The sequence below is a fragment of the Copadichromis virginalis genome, linkage group LG16 (assembly GCF_057382275.1).
Source record: "Copadichromis virginalis isolate Kocher_CV1m ecotype Utaka linkage group LG16, C_Virginalis_male_GT1.1, whole genome shotgun sequence".
Lineage (NCBI taxonomy): Eukaryota > Metazoa > Chordata > Actinopteri > Cichliformes > Cichlidae > Copadichromis > Copadichromis virginalis.
This window is the reverse complement of record NC_140633.1, coordinates 35,234,752-35,245,778: the sequence shown is the minus strand read 5'-3', so window position 1 is coordinate 35,245,778 and position 11,027 is coordinate 35,234,752.

Here is an 11,027-nt window from a genome sequence, read left to right as displayed (position 1 = left end):
CTGTACCTGTGCATGTGAAATGACAATAAAGTTGAATTCTATTCTATTCTATTCTAATGTTGTTTGTACTGTACGTCCATGGGTGTTCACCACCCTGATGGACAAATACCAAAGCCTGCTTTAAAGACATACAGTGCAAAACTTCATTTAAGAACAGGGTTTTTTTCCAGGCCATTTTCTTTTCATCTGGGGAAAGTTTGTTTGGGCACCAGTGTCTTATTTAGGTACTGTTTTGATAAGATGTGGCTTTAGTAATGTGCGAACTTCCAACTTATCCTCTTTCAAATGATTACATGTTTCCAGCAAAGAATAAAGTGTTGGTGCATCTTACCTCTTTTCCTTTTTCTTAGTAATACCTTGGCTGTTAGGTTTACTAACTACTAGCTTTTGACTCCTTGCCTTTTCACACACCTAAGAAGTAGAAGCACTTTGATCTGGGCTTAATTACCAACCTTAAACATGTCACTTAAAAGAGAGAGCAGCATGACAGGGAGTGCATGAGAAGGAAAATCTGCACGAACAGTGCGCACTTGGTGGAGGCCACAACGAGCCCAACAAGATCAATGGAGCTGCCTGTTGGGTGGAGGTAACATGATCTAGAGGTTCGTTTAAAAAAGATCGGCCCGAGCCTTTAAGATAGACTGTGTGCTAACCTCGGAAGAAATGGTGGGGATTTGGCCAGTCAAAACATCACTCCGTGATTATAGAGAAAGAGAAAAGAGAGAGGAGAAAATGAGGGAGGATATATAATGTGCAGTATAGCACAACGCTGCCCTAGACAGAAATCCTTGCTTAAAAACTCAAGTGATGTGCTTTGTGACTTGAAACTCGTCCAAGGTCTCTGCTTTCTTTTATAATTAAAGCTATGGTGGTCAGTCATGCCCAAGAGTATAGGAAAAACCGGTTTGTGGGAGTAGGAGACATTTTTAAGCATAAGAATAAAGAACGAGGATACGTTTTGCTAAAAGGTCTTTGTTAAGGTAGTAAAGCTTCTTCCCTGACAAACACATGTCAGAACTTAATATAGATACACATTTTTTGTAGGGCTTTTCCCTTAAAGCCATTTGTAGAATAGTGTATAATGACAAAAGCATCCTTTTCCCAGTGAAACTTGGAAAAGACTTACTGGTTCGAATCCAGGCTGACAACAAACTTTAAAAAATGTAGCATCCATCACATTTCAAGTTTCCAAGTAGCTGTGAGACAATGCTTCACATGAGACTACATGGGTGATAAAATATGTTGGGATGTATTGGAGTTGGACTGTTTTGGAGCTTGTGATTGTGTAGCTCTCCCAGAATGGGATCCAAAATGTCAGGAAGCCAAAATCCTGAAGCCAAAATGGAACTGAAGTGAGATTTTATTGTTGTTATGTTTTTAACAGGTGTGTGATATTTTCTCATTTAGCCTGATTCAAATTTCCAATCGTCTGCGTCCTTTGTGTTCTCCCTGGTCTTCTATTTTTTCCCCGCCTTTATTAGTGTCATTACGTTTGTGAGTTGTGCTCATGGTATGCACACTTGTGGCTCATCAAGTCATCCCTGTGGGTTTGTCAACCCCCTGCTATCACATCTCTCTGCGTGCTACTACAGAAGTCAATTTGTGCTTTGCTTATTTAAACGTAAATTTAAAAAATTTACATTTGTTTTTAGACTGGCCGTCTCAATGCCAGTTAAGTCAGGCAGCATTCCATTCACCAGATACTGGCTGACTGCAGTCACTCTAAGACCACAGACTAGTGAAGGTGTTTTGAATAATTGCCATCTAATTTGTAAAACAACACTCAACACGTTGCGGTCGATCTGAGTCAGTCTGCGCCTTATTTGCAGTGCGTCTCTTTGCAGGGGGCTCAGCTGATTGCCACTGCTTGTATTCTGATTATATTCCTATTTATAAAAGCATGGTCACCAAATGCCTCTGCCATTTTGCAGTTAAATCGCTGTCCTGCAGCAACGATGTCACTGTTTGTGAAGGAACTTCACTGTTTCAGGACAAGCAAAAATAATTGCTGTATTATCACAAATAACAAACTGCCAACTTGACTCTCAGCTGCAGACTGATGGTAGACTGATACCATCTTATTGCCAATTTATTTCTGTCTTTAAGAACCCTAAATTTCTTTGAAGACAGAAACTGTGAGAAGTGGCAGACCTGGTCCCCATCTTCAAACCAACCATTTCAAAGGCAATTCAGTTCAGCAGTTTTATTCTTTATAGCACCAATTCATTAAAGTTGCTTTTTATTGTAAGGTAAAGACCCTACAGTATTAGCAATAAACCCCAACAATCCAATGACCCATGACATGAGCAAGCACATGGTGACAGTGGAAAGGAAAAACTGCTTTTTAACAGGAAGACAATTGCAGATGAACCAGGCTCAGGTAGGGACAGCCCGGTAGGAGGGAGGAAGGAGGAAAGAAAAGACCACAGAGAGACAAAAAAAGACAAACTATAACAATGAGATCACAAGTTCAGTGCACACAGTCTCTCTAATTATGATCCACTGCTTTCTGTAGTGTGACAATAACATTAGGCAGGTGATTTTATTGATGGCGTTAGCCTAGTAATAAACTGGGTGTGATATCACATCTCTGAACTGGTTGTGCTTTAAACCTTCATGCAGGTTTAAAGCACGCTGACCCTGTTCAGTTTTTAGTCTGCACACAGTCTCTTATTTTGAAAAAATTCCTGAATCTCTCTGCTATATTTGTGTATGACTTCCTGCTTTCTCCTGATGTCCTCAAAAACAGATTTGATGTGTATTTTAGTGACCTGTAACAATGAGTGCTTTTGGGAAATGGAGTGTCGGGTGGACTCAAAAGCATTAGCTTGAGTTGATGAATCAGTACCAGAATGCAACACAGCTGCATATGTTTTTCAGGTTGCTTTCGTACAGACTGAGCAACCTCTGTGCAAACCAGGCTCTAGGTTTATCTCTGTCCAGCTGTTAAGACATGTAATGGGCTAGTTACAGCAAGTCAGTCTCTAAAAACCACAAAATTTCATTTCTCCTATTCAGGGACCACACAAATAGTCGATGATATGATAATTATTAAATGTGAGGTGTTCCTCTGCTGGCTGCTTCCCACCACTGCCAGTCTCTTGGCTGGGCTGGGCTTGTTGCCAGCTTCCACCCAACTCTCGCTTCACACAGACAAGGAGAAGAATCCACTTATAAGCTGATAGCTGGTAAAAAGAACATTTTAAGTGATTTATGCCTTTAATAAATTTGTACCTGATCTTTTGAAAGCAGTGGGTCAAGTATAACTTTTATACAATTATCTAATGTTCTCGGACCAGTGCAACATTGTGCTTTATATCATATTTATAGTATATGATAAATGGGGCATATTATGAGACAGTGTTATGAAGTATTGTGTGCTGCTCCAGGGACTGCCCTCTGATAAAATGGAATTGCTCCATGGAGCTTTTATATTGAACTGTCTCAGGATGAGTCTCTGTCTAGATGCTCTCTTAAAAGCTCCTTCCAGACACTTTATTAATGATACTATAAAAATGACAGATGGCCTCCTTATAAAAATGTCACATTCCTACTCAGTCAGCCCCACTCCTGTTAGGAGTTCATGTTTAGCTACTTATACTCTCTGAATTTCCTGTAATATCTGGGACATCAACCAGCTTTCACATTTGAGTGATTCAGGAGATGATTGTGCAGTTAAGCTGGCTTTGGATCAGCACCTTGTCAAAGGTTTATCTGGTTTTAAGATCTGAATGATTTTAAATAGCAGGTGGATTAAGTCAGCTGTTGAGCTGGACCTTTGGATTAGGTTTGTTTTTTTATTCCTTGATGGATGGTTTCAGTCACAATGTGCAATTTTAGTGGATAAATAAAAAGCTAAAGTGAATAGGGTAATGAAAGAGGCATGGAGCAAGAGAGGACTACGTGTTGGTTTGGTATTTAGTTGCTGTGCCCTTGACCATGGCATGAGCTTTCCATGCAGCCAGAAATTACAGGAGGACATATTGGTCAAGATCCCCAAGTACTGAGTTTCAGGGATGATGCATCGTTGTATAGTGTTAAGCAATGAAATAGTCAGATTTGCAAAAGTGATTCCCCCTCATGCACTTTCACAGTGGTTCGGTCCACTGCCTGCATTCGTTAAATGGGGTTGTCTCCGTGCATGCAAGCTATGGTTCTTCAAAATTCCCTTGTTATTCAATTTTTGCCTGTGTATAAGCTGCCAGTCATATCAAAAACAGGTGATCCAATGTTTACCACATGCTGTTTATGTGGTTAGTCTGCTGGTGGCAGCTTTTGGCCTTGGGTTCATCCACATGTTCATCCACCAGCCTGGCCTCTGACTCCCGTTTCATGCACATCCTAATCACCTCCTCGAGGAACCACTGCTATGGGAGGAACCCCCATAGAGAGATTGTGTTGCAGAATGAATTACCATCTCAGACATGTGATCTTCATTAACTGATGCTGACACGTCTCGGTCCATTTGGCTGTTTACATTGTCATTTGTTTTTTAAGTGCCTACAACAAGGCTTCTGCAGCAGTAAATCTTGCTACACTGGGCCTGTTAGCAATGGTTCACAGCCAAACTTTACAGTGTAGTCTTTAGAAGTGGAAAATTAAAATAACTTACAATTAAAATACAAAGCCTGTAATGTGGGTAGCCACTAAAACAATAAGATCGCATATACAAAAGCATGAAATTAGTTTTCTCCAAAGCATGTCTGGGCTTTCCCTTAAAGATAGGATGAGGGGCTCGGTCATTTGTGAGGGACTCTGAGTAGAGCTGCTACTCTTCTAGTGAGTGAAGGAGTGAGTTGAGGTGTTTTGTCATCTGACATCCTGGACACCTCCTAGATTAGTCCTTTCAGGCACATCAAACTGGGAGAAGGCCAAGTAGCTGCGGTGATGGAGGTCTTTGCTTTAACTGTTGTCTCAATAACCACATGGATGGATGTACAATTTTTTTAAAAAAAATCTATGAAAAGCTGTAAGAGAAGTAATTTGACAAATTCAGTGAAGAAAACATGATGATGATTTAAAAAATTACATAAATTGAAAAATCAATCACTTGAAGCTTGTTAACAGAATTCATGATGTATTTGAACAACCAAAAGTGGGTAAAAAGCAGGTCAATTAAAACAGAAAATACAGATAAAACTGAAAACAATGAAAAAATGCAAAAATACCAAAATTGAAAGATAAATAGCAAATTCAGAGAATGATACATTATATCCAAATGTTTTTGGATTACAAAGTATTTTCTTTGAATAACTAAGCACAAACTGTTAAGAAGAAAACCTCTTTGAGGCTTTCCAGAAGCTTTTTTATCGACCTTGAGAGTACATCGACTACACTGGGAGGACTCAAAGAATAATTTCTGGTCTCGGGAAAATATGAATTCATTTTTCTTTCTCACGTCTGCCAGAAACTTTAATAAACACATTACAGATTGTTATTTTTTCTTATCTAAAGCTCAAAAAGATCAGTCAGTGAAAGTTTTTTTTCCCTGAGACTGCCTAAAATAACACTCACACTCTCAAATATTCTCTTCAAATGCTGAGTCAATTCATTATTTTGTGTCCACATGCAAAGACAGTATATGCACACACAGGCACACAGCTGTTAGTTCTACTAATGTCATTAATATCCCCACGCAGTGAAACTTCAGCATTATTAGTCTCTGTCACACTGAGCTTTGTTGCCTTGTCACACTCAGCAGATTGAATACAACTCGTGACATTTTCCCCCGCTGCATAGTTCATGTAATGAGAAGGCGAGACTCTGATCTGGGTGTCGTCTCTGTAAACAAACTGTGCATGGGAGTAGCTTGTTATAGCCAACATCACTCCCCAGTGCTGCTGATGTAAGCAGAGTTATTTTCCAAATTTTCCAGACTCCCTGCTCGCATCTGTTTAGCCTTCAACGTGACCACATAACAGAGAGTCAATATTATTCAATATGTCTTATAATGACCATAATTTCAGCGTAATGATAACATGCAGGCAGCAACGATTTTGATTCTTGCCTGTGATTTTTTTCCCTGTCCTTGAAGCTTCGGATCATGTGGGAATCAATAACCGTGTCGCACCATATTCACTGTAGGCAAAAGCATATTTTCCAAGACAAGAGCCGTCATTTGTTATTCATACTTTGCTCTAACGAAATATTTGCTCACACCCATGGATGGAGGGGTGCAGTGATGGATTTATTATCTCAGCAGGGACACCTTGACAGATTTTACCAGTCAACACATTGAAATGAGTAGGCAACATCTGGCTTATCACACCTGCAATTTCTGAGGTTTGATTCGGGAGCATAGGTCCATCTCTTCTGGTTTTACATTTTTGGAACCAGTAGGCAAATGCAGGTCCAAAGGTTTAAGATATGGAGTTGTTAATTTTATGGAGAATGTGAGGGAGCACCAAATGTATGGGGGGGAGGAATTTAGGGAGTTGATGAAGACATTAGTGGAGTCTTATCAGTGATGAAAAGAGAAAGAACAGAGCAAAAAGGGAATTCAGGTTGATACGGCCTGTGTGAAGCAACACAGTAAGATGAGGCAAAGTATCTAAGATGTGTTTTTGTAGCCCGTGTTTAGACGATTCATAGACATTGAACACTGAAGTGCCCTAAACCTGCATTCTTTTTAATGGACACTAGAGGGCGATACTAGTGGTTGCAAAAAGATCTCCATAGGTGATCTATGGAAAATGGCCTTCCTGTTTCTGACAAGTTTACAGGTTCAATCACTGGGTTACATTGGGGGGAGCACACTACATCCAAATGTTGGTCATTCTAAGTGAGGATGGAGCTAAGGGATTGTGAATGATAAGCCATTGAGAAGCCTTGGATTGTCAGAGCACCTTTTATTTCTAAGCTCTTTAGAATTGTCCTTCACATCTTTCCTTGACCTCATCCGATCTCCCATCGGGAGTGTTTCAAACTCGTGTCAAGCCACATCCACCCACTTAGATGTCCTCATGCTCTCGTTCTGGTTTCAGTCACATGACTTTCACAGCCAGTGCACCTGTTCCCAATCCACCAGAATCATCGATGTTTCCATTGTTCTCACTCATGCACCTTTCCCCAAACTTGGCTTAGAAGTTCTGCTCTGCTTTGTTGTCTGATTTATGATTGTTTCCATTTTCTGTCTCCTGCATGCCTGCCTGTCTGCCAACCTGTCTTTGAGCATCTACTCCACCTTTTAAATAAACCACCTAAACTGTCTCTTCCTGTCTGGTTGTATCTGCACCTTCTTCCTGCTCTCATTGTGGAAAATGTGACAGGCTAGCTGTTTTTTCTCTTCCAGTATTTGCGCTAGGCTAACAGTCTCTCATGTTACAGCGGTTTCAGGCTTCTCATTTAACTCTTGGCAAAGCAAGAAAGCAAATAAGGATATTTACAGAAATGTTGACATATTCCTTTTGAAAATCTCATCACTCATACGCCCCACTGTTATAATCCATTTTATATGTTCTGCAGTGCTACTATCTCCCTTTTTTTTGTTTTGTCCTGTGAAAACTCATTTTTCATCCTCTGTTTGTTTTCTTCATTTTTCCTAAAGTTCCCACTTCACTTTTCCTTTTTGTTCAGCTTCAGTTCATTAAACATTCTTGGCGCTGCAGGAACGTACTTTTCCATTACTGCGCCATTAATCATTTCAGTCGTTCCTTCTCCCCAGCTTATGCGGACACCCCCGTCCCTCCACTCCCAATTCAATTAGTCTTGTTTGACAGTTGTTATCTTGGAAAATGGCAGTAACGGCAAGTGCCACACATACAGAAAAGTACATGAAAGGAAGAGGAAAATTGAATGACTACCATCTGAATGCACATGCTAAATTACAGTAACCTATGACCCGTCACAGGATGGGCTTGAGTCAGTGAAAGCTTCGGGCCCTTGTAAAAACAGGACAGAGCGGATGAGGGAGCAGCTCAGCGGTTGGTCATATTTTGCAAGCCGCTGGATTCACTGCTGTAGTGGACACCAAGAACAGATGAAACGCTTCTGAGTCATCCTGGCCCTTGAATTCTTAATGGAGCAAGAAACACTGACCATGTTAAACTGTTTTCAAAGCGTGTGTGTGCATATATTTGAGTGCATTTATGTTTGTCTGCGATTTTTCATCCAAATGTTGTAATGATTTATTTTGTCTGAAACTCCACAGAGTTAACCCACTTGTGTTCCAAACTATAGTCTGAAAACCATCTCCGAGGTGCAACATGGAGCGTTCCGGAAAAGCTGAAGTGATAAAACGCAAAAAAGCCCATTACCTGAACTGACCTAACGTACACGAGAGTCCAACCGAAGTAGGACACAGGAATGACTGCCAGCCATTTGCAGAAATGCTGTAACTGAGGTCTGAGGTCCAATGCACTATTAAGACTGGAGGAGCACCATATGCTATGTCGTGCGTCACTGTTGGCTAGCATGTCACATTTATAATGCAAACACTTCCTTGGGCACACATGCAAAATGCATGGTGATAGGAACACCAAACAAAGACTATAAGACACATTGTTTTGTTGAGCCACTGTTAAGGTCTCTGAAGAGCAAGCAGCTTTAATTGTAGAACAGTTACATAATAATTGGACCTTCTTGGGTGTCTGACCTTTACGTAAGAGCTTGATTAGCGCTGGTTCATATAGCTACGATATATCAGGTTAAGACATGGAGATCCAGCATTGGTTAGCATTGTGACAAGAAGCTTCTACCCTCTAATCTGCTGTTCTGATAGGGTCTTTCCATGTGGCTTCCTCTCAGACTCCAGTGACATGCATATTAGACTATCTGATGTCTCTAAACTGGCTGCAAATGTGTGAATGTGTGAGTGAATGGTTGCCTGCCTCTTTAGGCTCTTGAAGGAGTAGCGGCCTGTTGAGTATGCGTCCTGTTTCCCGGGGGGATAGGGAGCTATAAAACAGCCAAGGAAAGCAAGAATTATTGGACTGTGTTGCCTCTGTAGCAGCCAGAGCTGTACCCAAAAATACACACACCTGGCATACTGTCAATACGAACATGTTTTATTTAAAAAATGGCACTGTGAAAGCTTGCGATGAGTAACAGTTCCACTACATACTGACAAGAACAAATGCTAATGCAGAAGTTAGCTTCTGCATCTACTGCACCTGGCCAATAAGTGAGGAAGTCTATAAGAAAATGACTTCGCTACAACCCCTTCAACTCACTCATGGCCTTGACAAACAATGTACTGATGAGTTTACGGTCCTAATCATTAGTTTCAGGCCTTATCTAATACAATATAATAAAGCGAGGTGTGTTTTAGTGATTGAAAACTAGCTACCACAGCAACAAGCATTGTCCACAGGCATAGAGATTGGACAACCTTAGTTTTCTGATGTGTATTCTTTGACCAGTTGGTTATTGGAAGTTGCTGGCTGGTGAATGGTGAAACTGGTCACAAGGAGACCTCCTTGTGATCACTTTGGTCAATTGCTGCAGTCGCTTATGTTTTACATGGAGGATGCTGACTGCAAACACTCGCAAATTACTCGCCAAGTATTACTGAAACGTGTAACATGAACTGGAAACAGAATATGTTCACAAAGTAAAAATGACACCTTTTAAATCTGAATCATCTGTATTTGGACAGGTGTGTGCACACAAACAGGAATCAGGAATGTTTGTGTTCATTTTGCTCTTCTGAAAACTAAAAAACATTTCTTTTTTATGTGTGCTGAGTTGCTGTGCTAAGGCACAGAACATACTTGAAAGGTCTCTGTTTCCAGTTTGTCTCACTTTTTCCCACACAAACTTATTGGTCTCTCAGACTTTAGCAATTTATTTTATACAACTGACAGAAGCCTCAACCAACCGCTCACCAACCACAGAATACAACATTTTTCTCCAGTGACCAGTGGTTGCCAGATGGTTGCCGACTGGTCTCTATGTGTCACTGGTAAATCCAGCCCTTGCTCATTGCTTCTGTTGAACGTCAACACCTAGGTTTTGATGTTCAAGAGGCTCAGCTTCACAAACAAATTGGTTATTTTACGGTGGCCACGTCTTTTTGTTTCATACAGTCTATGACGTGTACACAGACAAGAAGCTTAAGTTCAGTTTTTTGAGATGGAAGATTTGATTTTTGTGGTCCTTGTAAATATGGAGTGCAGATCCAAAGCTATGCAACTCACCACTTATGTTATTTGTCAGACATTATTATCTTTATTCACAAGCACTTTAAGTACACCCACGTCCATATAAAGGAACATGAGCAAACCTCCCCTGAACAGTATCCATATAGTTCATGTAAAGCATAAGGGCTGACTTGTTATGTGCTGGGTAAAACCTGAGCCAGATGGGTGCGGTGTTTCCATAATACTGCCGCATTTTCAATGAGACTCAAGGCGACTGCGTAGCAGGGCCACCCATGCTGTGCCGTGCTGAGGCTTGTACAGAACAGTAAACATGGCAGGGGCCTTTTGGACCGGCTTCTCAAGCCCCTGGCCAAGTTGTCTGTAGTGGATGCCAACCAGAACTGACTGAAAAAAGAGGCAGAGCTGTTCTATAAGTTAGTGTATGTCAAGAGTTTCCCCAAGGGGATGAAATATTCACAGCGCTGCCAGTGGAGATGAAAGTAACTGCAGACACGTCATTAATTTGTCATGTTGTCCAGAGGAAGCCTTCCTTTTATTCTAAATCATGGGTTTGCCTTAAGAGATCCTTAAATGAGTTTGTGATGGATTTTCCCAATAAAGAAAATTACTAAGGGCAGTGCAGCTCCAACTCTCTCATGAATAATAATGATGATGAAATACACTGGTGATTCTCAGTTCATACAGAGCTAAATGAATCATAAGTCTGACTCTAAAACTCTTTTAGCTCAACTCAAACAGACCTCAGAGGAAACTTTCCACATCAGCATGAAAGAAACATATGCAAGTGTAGTCAGAGTATGAATGTACCTGGAGCAATTTTGTACATTAACTATGAAGACCTCTCAGTAATTAAGATTAGATCCAGGGCTCCCATTGGACATCTTTCCGTTTTGTCACTGCCACCCAGTCAGCGTGGGAAACCATACA